The sequence below is a fragment of the Epinephelus lanceolatus genome, chromosome 15 (assembly GCF_041903045.1).
Source record: "Epinephelus lanceolatus isolate andai-2023 chromosome 15, ASM4190304v1, whole genome shotgun sequence".
In the NCBI taxonomy this organism is placed as follows: Eukaryota; Metazoa; Chordata; class Actinopteri; order Perciformes; family Serranidae; genus Epinephelus; species Epinephelus lanceolatus.
In genome coordinates this window covers 23,225,413-23,245,466 of record NC_135748.1, presented here as the reverse complement: position 1 = coordinate 23,245,466, position 20,054 = coordinate 23,225,413, and the positions used below count along the sequence as shown (strand labels likewise).

Here is a 20,054-nt window from a genome sequence, read left to right as displayed (position 1 = left end):
ACATCTGCTAACTATCACTGAACCTCGTGGGATTTCCATTTAGCCCAGTTAATTACTCTATCAAGCCAGGTTCATTATCATATTCCTCCTCTTAAAAAATGCACCCGACACTGTGCCACTGTGCGTGTGTGTATAGGTGTAGGTGTAAGGGTGAGTGTGTACCTAGACACGTGCACACGCTGGTGTAAGTGTATGCGCGTGGCTCCGTCTTAAACACATTCCTAATTGCAAGTGGTTCAGCCATAATACTCGTGTTAATGAACCAGAGCCGTCTATAGGAGCCGGCTCTGGAAGTCAAGTAGGGAATCTGTTAGTTAGCCTCTCCGGGGAGGACAGTGAGCTGTATTAATCTTGATGAACAACAGCCCTGTGACTCCTGCTTGTCTGTATCGTTCCCTACAGAGGTTAGTCCAGGTGACTGATGGTGCAGCCTCTCTGTCTCAAAGGAGTAGTATGTGGAGAGGTTCATTTGAAAATGAGACACCCGTTGTTTAAAAAATGTGACACTTGCCCTTACAAAAATGTGCTGGCTTGATGGCTAAATTCATTCATTCTTTAAGTGATTAATTCACACACGCGCCAACGGGGAGCTTACGCCAGCAATTAAGACACACCGTGGACAGGCCTTGAGTCCACTGCAGCACCAGTGACCAATCTGACCTTAAATATTATTTATGTTTCCCACAAAAAACCTTTCTGCCTCAAAAAAATAGTGTTTGAGAAAGTACAAGACCAGCAGGGTGTGTAGCTTAAAAAATGAGGAGACATTTTTCACCCAGAAGGTCAAGTTTCTCCTTCAGGGATCAGCAGACAATCACAAACAACAAAAAATAATAATACATCAAGGAAACGTTGTCCCAATATGGATAGCAAGTGCTTTAAAATGACACCCTTTATAATGACTTTACTGTGCTATCATTTATAAAGTGCTTTCAAGTGAGTGACTATTGTTTTGTTTTTAGAGGTCACAGGATTTAAAGCATCGCCAGCTGTTCTGCTAAACAACCATCAAAGAGAAAAACAATCACAGATCCATCTTCTATAATGTATGAGCTGGAAAGCTTGGCAGGGATCAGTGGAGCCGTCGAAAAGTAAAAGGTTACTGGTTCAAGCTTCAACAAGCTTTGACCCAGAGGCTCCACGAATACTGAGAATTAGTCAAGCTCACCTTAAATGCCTCAACACAACAAAATAAGGACCAAAAAGCAAGACTTAGACTTGTGTATAGACACTGTATGTTGGTGGTAATTGTTGCTTTTTGTATATATCTATATAGATACACACCTATTGTTACACTTATATGTATGTGCAAAATAATATAATTTTTATTTTCACTAGGAATGCATCGATCCGAGTTTTCAGTCCCACTCTGAAGTTGTCGAAATCCAGCGCTTGGGCAGTGACTTGCATCAGACACTGACGAAAAAAGGCGTCCTTTAATGTTAGCATGATACGTGGCCAGTTGCCGTCATAGTTTAACTGCACTCGGTGTCGTCAGGGGGAAATGTACTAGGACAAGAACAAAAGTTAAGGTAGTGAAAGTCCAAGTAAGGTGGGCAGGCGGGTGGGGTGGTGGATAGGTCCAACAAACACTTTGACCTAGGGAAGCGTTGTTCTCATCCCGCAAGATTATAAAGGCAAACCCTGCTCTTTTTTCCTGAGCCAAACCACGTGCGTTTGTTGTTGGAGGGACAACAACGTCAATTTGCTTTGCTGTACTGACGTATTGCATATATTTTGAAAGAGACTGTATGTAAACATAAATTTCCTGTAAAAACATAAATGTATTTTGATAGAAGACAATGCATGTAACAGGCAGAATTTGACGTGCCAGAGCTTCAACAACCAACACACCCAGGGTACCTTGCACGTGGTATCTGGACATGGAAGGTCCATGACCAAATGCGATATGTGACAAGGTCGGAGTGAGAATATATTGTGAGTACCGATCTGTTACTTGTGTTTTATTAATAAGCGGAATGCCTCACTGTGTGGAAGTGGTGTCATTCTTATGAGTAAGGCTTGACTTAACCATTGCCGACCTGACTTTGTAAAACAAAATGTAACAATTAAATTCATAGATATAAATTTACTAAATTGTATTTATCATTAAAATAACAAATCATGCGCCGTCAACTTGCAGTAAATTCCAGTATAAAAAAATATAGCCGCATTTATTATGAACATAATGCAGTCTATCGGTGCTAATGCATGACATAGGACGTACACATATAGTCAGATGTAAACATTCCATTGAATTGAATAGGACAGATCAGCCCCATAGAGTGGTGCAGGAATGAGTCGTCAAACCCGAAATTCGTTAGCATTTTAGCACTCCCAGTTCCCTCGACTCAGAGTCAATTCAATTTAATGTTTTTTATTAGATGCCTGAAATAAGGTCTGTGGTCAACACAAGCTTAAGAGAATTTCACGTTTTGCTTGACAGGATACGAAACATCAGCAAATACCCCACTTGGGAATTTGAAGCCTTTGAAACTCGGCTTCACAGCCTTGTTGTGGTATCTTTTTTTAGGGCGATGCTAATTTCCAGGTTGGCCTGTAAAACAAACCATGTACCTGCAGCACTATTTAAGTTAGTATCATTAATATCCAATATCAGCATCGTCGTCGGTGCATCCCATATTTTTGCCTATCTTTATTTAGGGTTTTTTTGTCCTTGTTTTTAGCTGTATGTCTATTTCTATCTTCCTGTAAATTATTCTTGGAACTGTGTGTCAGTGTTTTGAGAGTGACTTAAACTGGAGTCAAATGCCTTGTATCTGTACACATACATTGCCTATTAAGTGGATTCTGAAAAGAGACAAAACATTAAAATGAGTGTAGTGATAGCCTGTGTAGACGAGGCCACACCAAATTCATTATAATTAAGTAATAATAATGTCTAATAATGGTGAGGCGGATCATTTTGCAGCCAAAAAAAGCCATTTGTAAGGGATGGGTTCATAACTTGTGTTATGGTCCTTTTTTTCTGTTGCTAGGACACTGTGACTGGAATAATGACTGTACTGATATTAATGTTAGATTTAATACATCTGTAGGGCTTTTTTTTTTTTTTTTTTACATGTGTGGCTTCTGTACTTTCTCTACACTACTGTGACATCATCATTCCACTTTAAAAATTAAGAAGTTAAATGTGTGGTTATTTGTATTGTATTGTATTTTGTGTGTTTTAAAATGTGTTTCCATTCCACAGTGATTCTATAAGGGCTGTGCATTTGTATTACATAATTTACAGTTTTCATTTCATCATCTACAGTATCAGTCAATCCTCTCTCCAATAATTGCCCTTTGATTCTGATTGTGAAATCAGCACCCACACCGCAAAGCCTTCCAGTCCATACAGATTGGTTTCCCTATATGAGGGTCTATATGGCAGTGGGTGTTCACCGAGTGCAGAGCAGTGAAATCTACCCTTTGATGAGATTAGCTGAGTGGTGTACTTGAAATAACCTTTCATGCGCTGCCATTATTGTATTAATCTATTCTAAAACAATTTGGTTGAATTAATTAGGCCCTACATATTTCAGCAATGCTCACAGGCTGCCTGGAAACAGATGGCTCTGAGGGCGAGCCACTCTCCAACGGATGTGTACGGCTGAGGAGTAAAAGGGAGAGGAGAGAAATACGAATGATGAGGGAGAGCGAAGCAGAGGAGGAAAATGGTGTGAAAGGAAGGAAGAAAGAAAGTAAGGGAGATGTGTTATTAACACCTCTGTATTGTGTAGCTACCTGACAGACTGACGGGAGAGAAAATGAGTCAAAGATTGAGCAGAGAGAGAAAGTTGCTTGGGGTCTCGGGTCCTAATGCCTATCAGTTCCACTGCAGCTGACAGGAGATTGGTAGCTTAACAACAGTTGGGCGAAGAAGGCTATTATCTCAATCCTACAGTGTTCTGGATGGGTTCAACCTTGAACAGCTTGTAGATGATGAGCCTATCCATATGGTGTTTAAATCGCTTAGCGTTTCCTAAGCCATTAACCTTCAGGACACCTTGCACTTGTCCTCCACTTTGACTGACAGCTCTGTGTAAATTTTATAAAAACATCCCCACTATTAAGTAAAAATTTTATACACTGAGTTATATCTCAACCACATATACCAGCAATATTTTAGGATTGTTGCCCCTTAAATCAATGTCTACTGTCAAATTATCAGAGATTTATCTGAACCCCAGGTTGGAAACCACTGATATGAACAAGCTCTTACTGGTAGCTGTAATGTTAAAGCTACAGTTGGTAACTTCAATGAAAAAAACTTGGTCATATTTGCTTAAACTGTCAGTACATCCACACAGTACCACATGATAGTCTATGAATATAAGCATTACCCCCTTATGGTTGCATCCCTCTGCAAACCACTCAAGTTGCAATTACAGTTCACATCCATGTCCGTCCAGACTCACATGTAATCATGACAGTTAGCAATGCCTCAAATATGGATGTTGCTGCAAAGAAGCTACACATTCTATAATATGAATGCTCCACACACATCTTCCCCCTGGCAGCACAGATCTATACGATCAGCACAGTTTCAAGATGGACACCCAAGATTAGTGTCACCAAGTCAGTATCCAACCAAATGTCTCCCCTTCTGTTCCTGAGTTATGGTGTTTAATAATGGCCAGAAAAGTGTTTTTGCAGAGCATTGTGATGTCACACTGAAGTTGACCTTTTGGATATAAAATGTCATCACTTTATTATTTTATTCTATTCAATGTTCGTGGACATTTTTGTCATAATTAGTATATGAATTCTTGAGTTATGGCCAAAGATGTGTTTTGTGAGGTCAAAGTGACCTTTGACCTTTAACCACCAAAATCGAATTAGTTCACTATTGAGTGCAAGTGGACGTTTGTGCCAAATTTGAGAATATTCCCTCAAGATGTTCTTGAGATATCGCATTCAGAAGAATGGGATGGACGAACAGACAGACAATCTGAGAAACATAATGCTTCCAGCCACTGCTGTCACCTCCTTCTCATAGTGCCTCTATTGGCATTTGCTAGACTTTACCACGGCTGACAGAGAACAACCAATCAGAGCAGAGGAGTGTCTAAAGCAGCAACCAATCATGTTAATCACCACTTATGAACTGTTGTCAAACTGTCAAATTAGGCGGCACTGATGAAATATGAATTAAGATTCTGTTGCTGCATTGCCTATTTCTTGCCTAAAATGTTTTCAGAAACATATTTTAGTGTACTGTTTAGCTGTAAAGTGAGAAAGTTTGTCTGGCTGGTGAGCGGTGCTTTATACTTTGGTTGAATGTTTCCAACATGTCGGCCAGGTCGCAAACTTTGTCATTTTACAGCTAAACAGTACACTAAAACATATTTCTGAAAACATTTAAGATGAGAAATGAGCAATGCAGTTGCAGAGTCTTGATTCATTTTTGATCAGCGCTACCTAGTTTGAAAGTTAGGCGAGGTTCACAAGCAATGATTGACATGATTGGCAGCTTCGTAAGAGATTGCTCGATCTGATTGGTTGTTTTTGATGTGCCACGGTTGATTTTGGCAATACCACTACAAGCAGTGGGAAGAGGAGGAGGAAATGGGTTTTTTTAAGACTATCTCATGTAACTCTTTCAGACTATAGTGACAGTTTCAGGGAATAAGACACAAAGGTTTCATAAAAGTAAATATAGCTGGTGTATAACAGGTGACCCAACAGATTAATCTAAACCCCAAGTTTGAAAATACTGGTATTACTGCTATTAACATGCTGTTACTGGTAGCTATAATGGTAACATTGGTCAGATTTCTATCACGTTTTGTGCATTCTCAGAACCCAGTGGCTATCATACTGATTAAGGGCTTAGGTTTTGCTTCAACACTGGGGAGGACACACATGAAACTGTGCAGCTTGCAGGTCCTTCACAAGAAAATTTACAGAATCAAACATTCAATTTCCTGTATTCTGCTAATTTCTATGCCCCAATTTTGGACATTTCTGCACCAATTTATGGTGTAAATGTCTTTTATCAAAATAAAAGCTCTTTGCTGCTTTCAGGTTTTTATTGAGGGGGGTAAATTCACATGCTGTATATATGCAAAGGGACGTGTCCCCTGCATCCCCATGAAATCTACACCTCTGGGTCATTTGACGATTTTGTCTCTGGGGGTAACAGCCAATATTTGAGGGGTTGCAGTGCAGCCAGCGGATATCTGGTTAACAGATATGCAATCTAAGACTTCCTCTTCAGTACGCCAATCGTTTACAGTCCAATAAGCAACGTGAGATGCTATATATATATATGAATGCAGACACAGATTTTTTTTTAAAAAGCCAATATAAAGTTAAATCATGGTCAAATAATGGCTGATGGTTCTGAGATTACAATCCAGCTCTTTTGCTCAACACATGGACTGTTTACCTGCATGCAACCAAAGCCTGCTTAAACACGATTGGTCAATACTACTCAGTGATAAGCATAAACTAAAACACTTCCAATTCCAAAATCTTGTCCAGTTGCCTCAAGATTTTGCTCTAATATGCAGGTATCTGTATAGAGGTTACGTTTGAAATGTACGACCTTGTGTGAGTCTAACTTTCAAAGGGATTTGCAACAGTGCAAAGTGGTGAAGACAGTCAAGATGTTTTACAGACTGTGGCGTGTAGATTTAAGAGCAGAGGAGCTTGAGTGCTGAAGTGCCGAGGCATTTACAAGCCGCTGCCACATTATGAAGGACAAGTTAATGGGTAGCAGAGAGGAGGTGGATCATAATGCATTTTGTGGCCCGGGTCCAGCCGAGTCTTGACTTTTTAACAGGAATCTCAACCTTGCCCTCCGAAAGGAAGGACAACAAAGGAGAGAAAGTGAGAGCGAAGGAGGGAGGGAGGAAGTAATGAAGAGGCGGAGAGACAGTAAGAAAGATGATACGTAGGTTCTGGGGTTAGCTAATGTTGCCACAGAGTGCTCAGCTCAATCCAAGTCCACGTCAACTCTTGTTTCAGGGTTTGGGTAATGGACATCAAACCTCTGGCACTCTCTGCAGAGCCAAGGAAATTAAAGTTTTCCAACTCCTGACTTGGCAGCAGCTGTGGCAAATGATACCTTTCACCTGAGCAGGCGGGAGGGAGACGTTGCAGCGAGAGTGATGTCACTGGCAGAGTTCTCCCGAGCCATTTCAGAAACAGCTTGAGCTGGAGACACAACACAGGAAATGAAACACGGAGGGTGTGACGTGCCAGCATCAATCTATTGTATGTTATATTTCTGTGACACGAGCTGATAAACTACAAATTACTATATCACATTACCCTAACTGCCCTCTCTTTCTCTGGCAGGATGGCAGGCTGTGGCCCGTGCCAGTCTCTCACTCTTCCCGCATCACTACCGTTTAAACTAACATGGACGTCCTGCTGCCCAACACGAGTCAGGCAGAGTGATCCCTTGTGCCCGCTTTTATTACCTTGTTGACACCAGCTGCTAGTTTTAAGCACTTTTAAATGCTGAGGCTCAAATCACAGAATTAATGCCGTTATTCCTGCCCAGCTTTCTTTTTGGCAGTGCTTTTAAGCCCCAGACTTAACAACAAGCCTGGGTTTTATGCATTCAGACAGCTGGTGGGAATAAGGCAGTTGCCAGTGGTATAAAACACTGTGTGTGTATGTGTGTGTGTGTTTATAAATGTGGCCGGCGTGTGCCTTCGCGTGTGGGAGGGCATCTGAATATTAAAAACTGTCTTTTAAAAGTTGCTTGTCCGCAGTCCAAATATTAAAATTGCACATTTGTCATATTGGTCAGTCTTTGTAAACAAGGATTTATCTCTCATGCTCAGTATTTGGCATTAATAAAGGTGATTAAAATGCGGTGGAAATGTGACATACTGGAAACCAAATGTTGCAGATTCCTCCTTCCTCTTCACCAGTTTGACACTCAACTTCCACTCTCTCCACACTGGCACGCTTCATTACTACTACGCCTGTGTGAAGTCACTCGCCTCTCACACACACACACGCATACACACACCACCACACTCATGAAAAGTGTGCATTCCCGTGTGCACCCCCCTTACACACACACACACTTTCCCTCACTTCACACACACAAACTAAGCAATGCTATCTAGCAGCTGTACCTCTCCTTATGTGCAGAGAGTGTTGATCCCAGTTCTTCTCTCACACACAGTGAACATATGTCAGTCAGAAACAAGGCAGACTCTGTATTCCTTCTTCTGAATAAAAAGTTTGCTTCTCTTTTAATACGCCACTTCTAAAGTCTCCTCAGACTTATGTAGAAGGACCCCAAGCGATACGTGGAGGTGACCTTGTTGTGTCTGCGTGCGTGCGCGTGTTCAAATGTGTAAGCGTGCATGTGCGTGTGATTACAAAGGGAGGATCTGAGACGCCTTAGGTAAAACAAATACAGACTCTGATAGATGCCAGCAGCACCTGTCTGATTTACATTTCCTAATTGCAAATGAATTACCAAAGAAACATTTCACCAGCACTGACAGGCAACGCGACACAGAGACAAGTTCTACCTGAAGGAGAAAGTGTTTTCACAGAAATATTTATAGGAGGCTTAGGAAACCTTCCACATAAGCCCGCCGTCCCCTGAAGTCTGTTTGAATGTATGTAGGAATGCAAATGTATATGTACATACATTAGCGACTGTGGAGTTTATGCACAAGCTTTGACTCTGCAATGCAGAGACACAGACAGGAAAACAAAACTCTGTGCACAGTCTTTGTGTACAAAACAGCTCTTCCTAACATTTAATAGGCAAGTTGCAATGATGCAAAGTTTTACCAAGGCTCATGATATTCACATACCTTGCTTTTAATGTCATTTAAAACATCAAACTTATTAAGATTACAAGCTAAATTTATGAAATAAAACAATATATACAGCTACATATACACAAATTCTTATATACATACCTATACCTAGATGTATACCTTTGGGATTAGGGTAGTGGAAAAGGTGGAGGTATGGCAATGTGCATAACATACCAAACCTAACTGTAACTGCTGCTCCTTAAAGGGGTACTTTGCTTATCTTTAACCAGCTTTGTACTATAACAATGTGGGTCGTATGTGTAAATGACCTATGGTCGATTTTACCAGCTCCCAGATCTCTCAGCCCAAATCTCTAGGGTTGTTGCTTGAACTACAGATATTAATTCTACAATTTCGTATGCCTGCCACCACGGACACAAAGAGTGTACAAGTGGTTAAAGAGACAGTCAGTTACCCCTCTCACACTTTCCCACACATTCATCTCTTTGTGGCAGCCCGCCACGATTAAAACATCTGCCACCACGTTTAGATTCTTTATCTTTTGAGCTGGACCATTCATTGGGTGTGCTGTTGGAATATACCGTTCGGTTATTCATGGCATCACATACTTTCTGAGCACAGAGCATACTCTTGGCACAGACAGAGCAGCAGAACTTCAGGAGCAGTGAAAGTGAAACTTACTCGTTCATTGTGCCGGGTCTATAAGTTTGTTTTCTATCATAAACAGCTCCGCTCATCCATCGATGATTTTTTTTATTTTATTCCTGTATATTGCTCTTGTATAATTTTAATTTTTAGTACTACTTATTTTTGTATATATTTTACATTTCTATATTCTATTGTCCAAATACCGTTTGATTATTTGCCGCTGTAATAAAATAATTTCCCAGTTTGGGATCAATAAAGTACTATCTATCTATCTATCTATCTATCTATCCATCCACCTATCCATCCACTTACCTACCTGCCGATCTGATCATCTTGTCAAATCAATTATCACCCCATGTCTCAAACTCCACAAACTGCTACAAAGGGGTAAAAAAAGTTGAGTTCAGCCTGCACTGCATTCACATACCTGCAAAAATATCTGAATTCAGGGAGGGCACACATACAGGCAAGAAGAAAAAAGTACCAGAAATACTTGGAAGCTGGCAAAAATATTGTGATTAAATGTTAAAACCAAGCACTGCTGATCAAATATAAACGAAGATTCTGCTACTTCGTTCTATATGTTTTGCCTCACAGGTTTTGGAGACATATTGTAGCTTAAGATTATACTGTTATTTGAAATTGTTCGTTACCAGCCGGCCACCATATTGTTTCCTGTGTCAAAACAGCCAAGCTTGCATTATGTTACCACTAGCAGGAATGTTTATTGGTCCGGTGCAGTGCAGTCCATTCTGGTAGTTGTAGGTCTTCCATCTCTTGAGTAAAAGCGAATGCCACAGCCCTTTTCCTCTACTTTCTCTGGTCATATAGCTCTAATTTCAAAAGCATTAGTGTCTTTCCACTGCATAAACAGCCCAGTCTTATGAAAAGACCATCTTTCCAGCAGTGAACTATTCTTTAATGATCAAACATTGTGAATAGGGATGCAACTAGCTACTGTTTCCAGTCACTCAAATCAAATTGCTCCTTGTGTTAAACCAACAGCCTTAAACCCAAAGATACTCAGTTCACTGTCACGTAAGTACAACCATCACAATTCACTTGCTAATGTTTGGTGTTTCTGCTAAAAGAAAATACTTAACAGACTCATCAGTCATCAAAAAACTTACTGTCTCTGGCTGGTTATATTGCAACAGACTCCTCTCACATTTTTGAAGAATATCAGCTTTTGCCATCACACAGTAGATTCAGAGTCTCACAGGATCGACTGAACAGGTGCAGGAACTCTTTTGTTCCTCAGTCTGTCAAACTATTTAATCAGAGTTTGGGTAAGCAGGCCTCGCTGTATCTGGGTCAAATGTAATGGGGAATCATTAAATTGTTTGCACTGCATCCACCTTTGGTAATGTCAGATGTGTTGTGCAGCATTTGTAGTGTGGCTTTGTCATTTGGTTCAGTATTGTGTTTTATATTTTTGTATGTCTGTGCATCTATGTAAAACAGTGTATGTCATGAGATTAGTGATGTCACGATACTGTTGTATATAACTGTGATACAATACCTTGAAATATAGCAATTTTCAATATCCTTTTCAATAGCTTGGGAAAATTGACATTGAGGGAATAAAATTTAATTATTTTATAAATGGTAAAAATAACAAGGCTATAACATGACAACACCCACTTTTCTTGGTAGCAGAGAACAGAAGGACTGTAGTAAACATTATCAATAAAGGAAGACGAGAAAGATCAACTGGTATGAAAAATTAGGATTGAAACTGTTTCAAATATTCAAAAATAATATGTATCAACAAATCAATATTTTTTGACAATATTTGGGATGCAAGTCAAACTTTGGAAAATATTCTGATAATAAAGTAAAATTTAAAAAATGTTATCAGAATACTTGATTAATTGCCTGCTGATTGACCTATCTATTTATCTACCAAACTGTTCAATTCTAATTATGACAATCAAAGAGTAGTCTAATGAGTATTAGACAAGGCACACCAAAGGACAAGCCAAAATCTCAAGGCACACCTGTATTTATATCTGTACACAACAGCCCCTAAAATGTGTGAGATCACTCTTATCACAGCATAAACGTTTGTTTTTATTTACTAAAATCAAATAACAATTGACAACCAACTATTACTCTTGAAATATTAAAAAAAATGATTCAAGAGTTCATTTTAAACGTTTTAAATTTCATCAAAGCACCAATAACACATCCATTTAAATGAGAAATAATGAATTACAATTTAAGACAACATGATGTGTCACACACTTAAAATTCTCCTCGCATGAATGGTGACAAATAGGTTCCCTGTGAAGTTTTTTTAAATTAAAAAAAGAATGACATTTCTTAGGTAGAGTTTGCCTCTTTATACTGATATAGTTAATTAAAAATTCATTCCTAACTTTTTGTGTAGGCCAAGTTGAATACTGCAATAATAATGTGTGGTTATCACCAAATCCCACAGCACACCTGGATTTGCATCATGGCACACCATTAGAGAAACACTAGTTCTGCAAACTAAAAAAACAAACAAAAAGATTATAATAGAAATTCTTCTTGATCTGTTTAGTGTTTGTTTCAGTTAATTTACAGGGGACAGTTAATGAACATTTAAACTGTAAAATGAATAAAAAACTAAATATCAAATAAACACCTAATTTGCATGTAACAATGTATGTAAAAAGTCCCAGGTTGTCATCTAAAAGAATGTCAAATCAAAAGTGAAAAGAAAGGAAGGAGCAAAACAATGGTGGGAATTCACGTGGTGTAGCTACTGTACGATGAGTCACCCTGAATTCTTTATTCCTCAGGTTTCAATCTCACCACCTTCCCACTCAGTTGCCACCTGGGGTGAGAAGTGGTCCTGAGGGTCCAAAACAGGTCCGACAGGTTCAGGCTGACAGTCAGAAAACCTCTCTACGCCCTCGCCCTAACTTCAGGACAACAGAAAACACCACCTGTCCTGATGATGTCATGCTCTCAAGGGTATCCCATACACCCCTCAAGTCAAACTCACTTCTTAACCTCCCTCTGCTTCACCTCTCGCCGCCCTCCCTGAAACCATACACTTCCTGTTCCCATTATTCACCACTAGTGAGCATCAGCTCCCTCAAATACACCTTTAAATTAATTTAACACCCCATTTACCCTAAACGCCACACTATCGTCTTCTGTCATCTTTATGTTTGAAGTGTGGAGGCTGTGCAGCCGCACACTAACACCACTCTGACAAACGACCAGGCAGCTGTGAAGATTTTTGTCATTTTGCTAAAAGCAGAGCAGGAAATGACAAAACACAGAGATAAAACATGAAGGAGAGACACGAGAGGAACGCAGGTCAAAAGGTTCAGGTGACACAGGTGGATGTGGCTATGAGTTGTGCACGAACATGCACATACAGCATCTACACGTGTGCTTGGTGTATAGAAAGAAATCAGAGGGATCAAAGCAGAATATAAACCCATGTTAACTCCTTTTATCTAAACTTTTCTTGTTTCTGCGATCAGAGGTGTGTTGTGGTAGCGAGCCAGTCGTCTTTGATTTGGGAGCATGGCGCTGTCACCGCCGAGCACAAAGACACCACACACACACACACACACAACCCAAGCAGCGGGAAACAAGAGAGGAGCAGCTGTGAGTTGCACTCATCAGTTCAGATTGAGGGAGACACAGGCAGGCTGGTAAACAGACACAGATGTACGGAGCTGAGCAGAACAGAGAGTGGGAGAAAGAGGAAGGTCACCCTTTCACAATGGGAAGGTAGCGGCAAAGTCAACAACACTCGCTGCGTGACTAAAGCAACTGTAAAAAAAAAATTAAATACAAAAAAAAAACCAGGCTGGTCAAAGTTGCAAATGTTTTTTTTTTTTTTTCAAAGTTGAGTGAGCATTCATTTCTGAAAAAGCCCTTTAATATTTACTTCTATATATTTTCATCTCACTTGCACATTATTTCTGCAACAGTGACCACAGCTTGAATCCCTGCGACGCTTACCACGTGTCAAATTGTCATCATCCCAAACCTGTGGTGTCGTCTAATGAGCAACAACCAAATAATCTTCATTTGTAAAGAGAGAGAACTCGAGGAAATTCTCCTGCCAAGACCTTCTCATGTGACTGACACACACACACACACACACACACACACACACAGCTTTGTCAGCAACTGTTGCCTCCCCTGAGGGTGACACCCCACCTGGGAGCTCAATCCTGTCAATGCTCACTATCTCAGTTTCCCTTTCAGTCTAGTGTGTTCTCTCTCGTTACACTCATTCCCAGAGTTTTCTCCCCCCTCGTCCCGCCCTGGGTCGGTATTAACCCCAGTCACAGCTCCAGATACTTAAGGAGGGAGCAGCAAGGTGGTGTAATGAGGGCTCATACTTGAGTGTGAAGAGTTCATTTGAAAAAATTGACAGTAGGTAGGGATTAGTAGAGTTATTACAGTTTGAATTTTTATTACATTTTTAATTTTTGTTTTTAATTTGGGTTTGTTTGTTTCAGATTATTTTATTTATTCAATTCTTTAATATTTTAGTTTTTACTGGTTTCAGTATTAGGTCCCGTTTATACGACAATGATTTCAACTGAAAACGGTAAACTTTAGTTGCGTTTTGGCCGTTCGTTTACACGACAGCGGCGTTTTGGGTGCCTGGAAGCGCAACGTTTTGAAAACGGGTTCCAGAGTGCAATTTTTTGGAAACAGCACCATCTCTGTTGTCATGTAAACTTGCAATATGCAGTTGCTCTGAAAACAGACTTTTCGCACATGCGCATTGCGGTTCCAGTCACTAGGCATGCACAAGGCCGAACTCTGCTTGTGCTGCTCACCCTATTGAATTTATCAACGTTTCCCCATCGTAGTGTAGATTTACTGTAGCAACTCCACCTCGTTGTCCGTCCAGACAAACGTTCGTGCGGTTGCCATTTTGTTTGTTTATACATCGCCGCTCTGTAGAAGGAAGCGTAAGCGTCCAGCGCCAACTACTGGCCTGACATGTATACTGCAGCGTTTTTGGTCATTTTTGCGGATGCGTGTGCACGGAGATTGTTATCAAAACGTTGTCGTCTAAATGCAGAACTTTTTTCAAAACGAAAATGAGAAACAATTCTGTTTTCAGTGGATCGTTTTCGTGTAAACATGGTCTTAGTTTTAAGACTTGTTTTTTCATAATAATGGGACAGAGTATTTTTCCAAGGAAAGATTTAATAGTTCAGAATAGGTATTACAATAGTAAGTAGACAAGTACACATCCTAGTCCCAATAGACCTACACTATGCTCCAAGCCTCCTCATGTTTGTTGTGTTGACACATTTAAAGATATTGACAAACACTTGAGACATTTCCTGTATATATGAATCGTATTTTAGTTAGCTTTCTAAGTACAAAATATCATAACACTTGGTTTTTGTTGTTTTATTTTTTGAAAAATAGAGTTTTTAAATTGTATTTCAGTTTGCTAAAATGTTTTTTCACACTTACTTTTAGTCTTCAGTTCGGTGTTAGTCGACTATAATCCCCTCGAGATGAAGAGAGGAAGGGGAACAAGATGACACCTACCTGTCGTCACCTGTGTTTTGGCAGAGATAGGGTGACTGACGCCTTTTGTTGTCGCCTATAGAGACAGGATCATCAGGAGTTCATGTCAGATGTGTCATAAACTTTCCCCAGAAGTGTTATTATAGTATTTTTAAATGTGTCTACCTTCACTGCAGCACACACTGTAGGTTCGTGTTTTCTGAGCAGCCGATCAGTCCAGGTTCGACGGGATCTTCTGTATCAGAATAAAGCACAGTGTGTTAGTGGACTCTCTCTTTCACTCTCAGTGGTCTCCCCTCTGACTTTGAATAAGAAGAAACACACTGAGATGTTTTGATAGAAAGTGAGATGCTCTGGAGTGAACTCCATGAACCGCCACCCCCTTTCCCCTGTTGTGTTTTCTCTACATTACTCTTTTCCACCAAACTATGTGCTGTACTATCAAGTTACTACAAGAAAAAAAAAGTTAGGCAGAGCAGTTTCCTCGAGTTTTACACATTTTTCACAACATCTTACCAATTACCTCACTTTAAGTTTATCTGGAGCATCTTAACTCTCACTTTCCTTGTTTGCATTTCTTCCAGTTCTTAAAGAAACACATAAGTCGTTATCGTGTGTCACAGTTACAAATAGTTACAAACTGTTACAAACACTTTGAGTCGAGTCTTACTCATCCTAGCCTCCAGGCTCTTGTAATGTCTAACCTGTCTGAGGTAAACATTTACCTGCAGAGCTGATCAGACATTAATGACTGATCACCACCTGGAGCCAAACCATTCTCCGGTTCCTGACTTAACATGCTAATAAGTTGTCCAGGTGTGTGTGTGAGTGTGTGTGCATGCGAGCGGTGCGCACACACACAAGCCGGGATGTTTGTAGCCCGCAGGAGGTAGAAGTGAAAGACCACCAACTGAACAACGAACCAGGTGGTGAAATCAAAGCGAAGACAAGTCGGTCCAGCAACTGTTATCCTCAAACAGCCAAACTAAAACTTCATGGGGTTGAATCTGTACTCTTTGCAGCTGCTGCTAAAAACATCTGAGGGTCTGAGAGACAAACAGGCTGCAGCCAAACACTAACACTCTTTTCCTTGTTTGTTTTTTGCATGTTTGCTATATACTGAATCTAATCTATATATTACGTATATCCAATTTTAACTTATCCTTTTCTCTTTAAGAGGAAAAATGTGGAAGTTGCGACTGAGAGTGCTGAAATTTTGAAAACCTCATGAATGTGCTTATGTACTGTATATAATGGGAATGTGACTTCGCTAATTAGAAGTTATCTCATGACTGCAATGCTGTTTTGTGGCCAGTGTTAAAGTGTCAGATGCTAGAGTTCCTGGTGAGGTGTGAGCCGAGGACAGAACTTAACTGGATATTTCTGCGTGGTTAAAGGGGCACTCAACCAATTTCACATACACAATCTTGTTTCCTCATCATGGTTAGTACTACTAAGCTTGTTAAAACAGCTGTGTAATGTCTGCCTCTGGAGGGAGTTGTCATTAGAGTTATCTCAGCTTGGGCTTTAAGGTAGCTACTGGGTTGCATTAAAGGATCCTGGTGGGATTTTAAACCGATACAAGAGACTTAAAGTCAGGATATCCGGGCTTCTGCTACTTCAATTATGGACATTCATTTTTTAAAAGTCTCTTGTGAGTCAATACTACAAATTTCCTGTATAGGTAAGGGTAGGAAGCCAAAATAGGTGGGGTATGGACACAACACACCAAGTAGGCAGGGCGGAGCAGGGTTTTTACCTGCTATATAGACTCTTGGTGTGTCTCAAATCACATACTTCCGTTGGTATACTTCTATGTATACTGTGTGCACTATGTACTCATTGGCATAGTGCGCAAATTTCAACAGGGTAGTGTTGTCTCAAACCAAACACGGCCGTTGTGCACTCACCGGAAACGACAGCAAATTAGCTTGTTAACAAACTAGCATTAGCATTCGCCTTATCTGCTAAATTAACCCAACAAACATACTGCTTACTTATACCCGACAACAGTATAGTGGTGCTTAGTGCAAAAAAATCACATGTATTTGTACAATGCAGCGACGTTCACGGTCGCACAGTCCTCAGCCGCTATTTCCAGTTTGAAAAGTGGTCCCACCCCTTCCGCAATGTAGCCAAGATGGCGACCATTGAGGGCGAGAAGTGTCCATAGTTCCACGCTCAATTTCTTGACCGTTTTGAGTGCACCATCCGGGTACTCATAGTGCACTGCATTTTTCCATACTTCTCAGTGTGAACGCACTTATATGCTCAAAATAGTAAGTGTAAGTACAGAAGTACGCGATTTGAGACACAGCATCTGTCTTTGTAGCAAGTGGTTACATGTCAGCTTCACTGTGTGTATATTTAGTTTTGCCAAGTGACAATGCAGTTGGTTATGCAGGGTTTGGAAGCATAGGCTTTATTAACGTGTATTGAATTAATTAATTAGATCATTTTAACAAGAGGATACATTGATATGAATTGTCAAACCACCACAAGGTTGCTCTGCTGAGTCGCCTTGCCTTTCGTATAATGTATTCATTTTAAACAGATTTGGTTTTCTTGTACACAGTTCTGTGTAGTTTTTACCTGATAAAGGGCAAAGCCACATGTAAAGAAAAAACAAACCAGCTGCACACAAATAAATAGAGAGAGCATGGCTTTCGTGATTACTGTACCAGTTTCAGTTGATTATAACGGGCGGGGCTACACATCCACTGCAGCATGCAGCAGCAGACGTGTCACGCCGCATCCGTGCCAAGGGAAGCCTATGTCAGCTGTAAGATATGACTAATGTTATGCAGCTAAACCATTTGGTTAAAGAGCCTACTTAAACTTCCTGGAAAAAGCGCATCATGAGTGGAAACCTCGGCTGCACTTGTAGGTGTAGATGAAGAAGTCCAACCAACAAACTGATCACAATGTTTTCAACAACTCCGCCTTTTTGCCCTACTTATTAAACCAAACGGCTGTTTTTTCCATCACACTTAGGATACCTCCTTCTAAATACATTAAACTGATGACATCATTACTTTTATGGGAAAGATACAGACAAAGGAAAAAAACAAAATGACTTGTTTCACTGTGACAAAGCAAGTTTGAGGCTCTACACACCCATCCACCAGCATAACTGCCACAACCTTGGTTTCAGAATCACTAAGGGCACGCTGCTTCCTGCACTGACTCCACAAAATGGTCCATTATGAATGTAATTCCAAGGGATACTGACATGGGACCTCCAGAACTAAATCCTCCGCCTGTGAGAAACACTTCTTTTACTTTTTCTGTTGTCAAGTGTGAGCAAGTTAGGTAAGTCAGCCCAGAGATGCAACTTTCCCCCTCTTTCCTCCTACCATCACCTTGAAAGCGAAAACAAGCGTTGAGACTCCGGCGGACCCACGACATATTCTCATTTAGCGGCTGCGCTGTTGTGGGATGTCATGGCTATTAATTCTATCTGAGCTTCATTAATCCACATTTTCTCATCCAGCCCCCCTGTCCTTAATCATCATTTCAGCTTTTGCCAGCATGGCCTCTGGTGGCCAAATACAACTAGGGTCACAATGTGTTCCCTCAGCACTCTGGGAGTACACGCACACATACACATACATACAAAACACAGATAATAAAACAGGGCATCCATCTCAATCACACAGTATTGGGCCCATGTCATTACACTCCTCTCGCTGGGGTGAAGCACAGAGAGTGTATACACAAACGTACGCTCACAGACAACTGCCTCGGTGCATAGAGAACTCCAACAGACTGAGAGTCGTAACACTTGCCAGGTTGTGACATCCACTAGACCGAATTCATCTTGTATGGCACTCTTGAGTGATATCTGATTTGTGAAGAAACTGAAGGTCAATCAGCAGCAAGGGGAGAGAGGGAGGTAAAACTAGAATCAGAAGGGAGGCTTTAGAAACGCTAGCTGCTGGAAGAAAAAAAGAAAAGAAACCCACACTGGCAATCGAGTGGTGGTGAAAGAACTATCAAGACTGTCTTAACACAGCTCAGTCCAGGTGGGCGATTGGTTGGAAACCGCTTATTGTTCCAGCAGATCTGAGCTGTTTGCTGTTATCTGAATACCAAATGGTTCCAATTTGCTCTGTGAGGGGGGTGGGAGGGGGGGAATACCACGGAGGGGGCCAACACACACAATGGAAACTGGAGAGGGTAATCTGATGGAAATCTCTGAATGTTCCTCTCCCGGCTCGCTAAAGGTTAGCCTGCTTAACTGCCTGTCTGCTGGGTGGTTGCTTGTTATTCATTCAGAGAGACAGACAGACAGAAACACGTGAGGGAGAACGGGTGTATGCATAAGAGGAAATCACGATGGATGGTGGGTGGTAGTTTTGCATACTCTGTGGGATCTGATACGGAAAGGTTTCCCCTCAGCTGATGTTTGACTTCTGACTCAAGATCATCTGCCGACCTTTGACCTTCAGATACCTCAGCAGCGCCTGTCGGCTCGGCCCACCTCTCCAATCGGATTCACTCACTCGCACACCAGCACGAACAAATCGTCCCATCATACTGCTCCCACTCATATAAAAGCCATTTCCTCTCTGTAATGCAGATAGCACATACAGAGAGCAGTGGATAAAGGAGGAGTGGGGGGGTTGGGGGGGGGGGGTCTGTCTGCATCACAGGATTGTAAGCACATAGAATAACTGTCGCAGAGCACAGCCAAAAGCCCTTAGCATTGTGACAGAGCAGATGTTAAGAGTAATGACAGTGGAGATTACCCAATAATTGTAGCAGTGTAAATCATTTCAGAGGGGGGTGGGAGAAAGGAGGAGAGAGGGGAGAAGAGGAGGAGGGATGAAACAAAGGAGGATGAACCACGGCTGAAGCACAGAACGCCTTATTGTTGGTATGATAATGTAAAAGAGGACAATTCATACGCAGCGCTATTTCATTTTTCTAACTGTTTATAGGCAGACAGCTCATCTGTAGTTGCATAAAAGAGGGCGGAAGCTTCCAGAAATGAGTGCCTGCCATGTTTTGCGGTGGTGGTGGCGGCGGTGGTGGCGGCGGTGGTGGTGGGGAGAGATAATGGCGATTATGACGATGTGGCTGCTAGTGTTATTGTCTGTGTTTGGGAGCTAATCGCTGTGA

The 20,054-nt window shown here is 41.0% G+C and overlaps 1 long non-coding RNA gene across 1 annotated transcript in view; it reads right to left on the bottom strand.

The window, feature by feature from the left end:
• Positions 1-20,054, bottom strand: part of LOC117267465 (uncharacterized) — a 148,493-nt gene that overhangs the window by 121,519 nt on the left and 6,920 nt on the right. The window contains exons 2-3 of the long non-coding RNA XR_004502567.1: positions 15,096-15,165; positions 14,952-15,006 (exon numbers count right to left, since the gene is read on the bottom strand). This is a non-coding gene — a long non-coding RNA (uncharacterized LOC117267465). The remainder of the gene's footprint in view (positions 1-14,951; positions 15,007-15,095; positions 15,166-20,054) is intronic.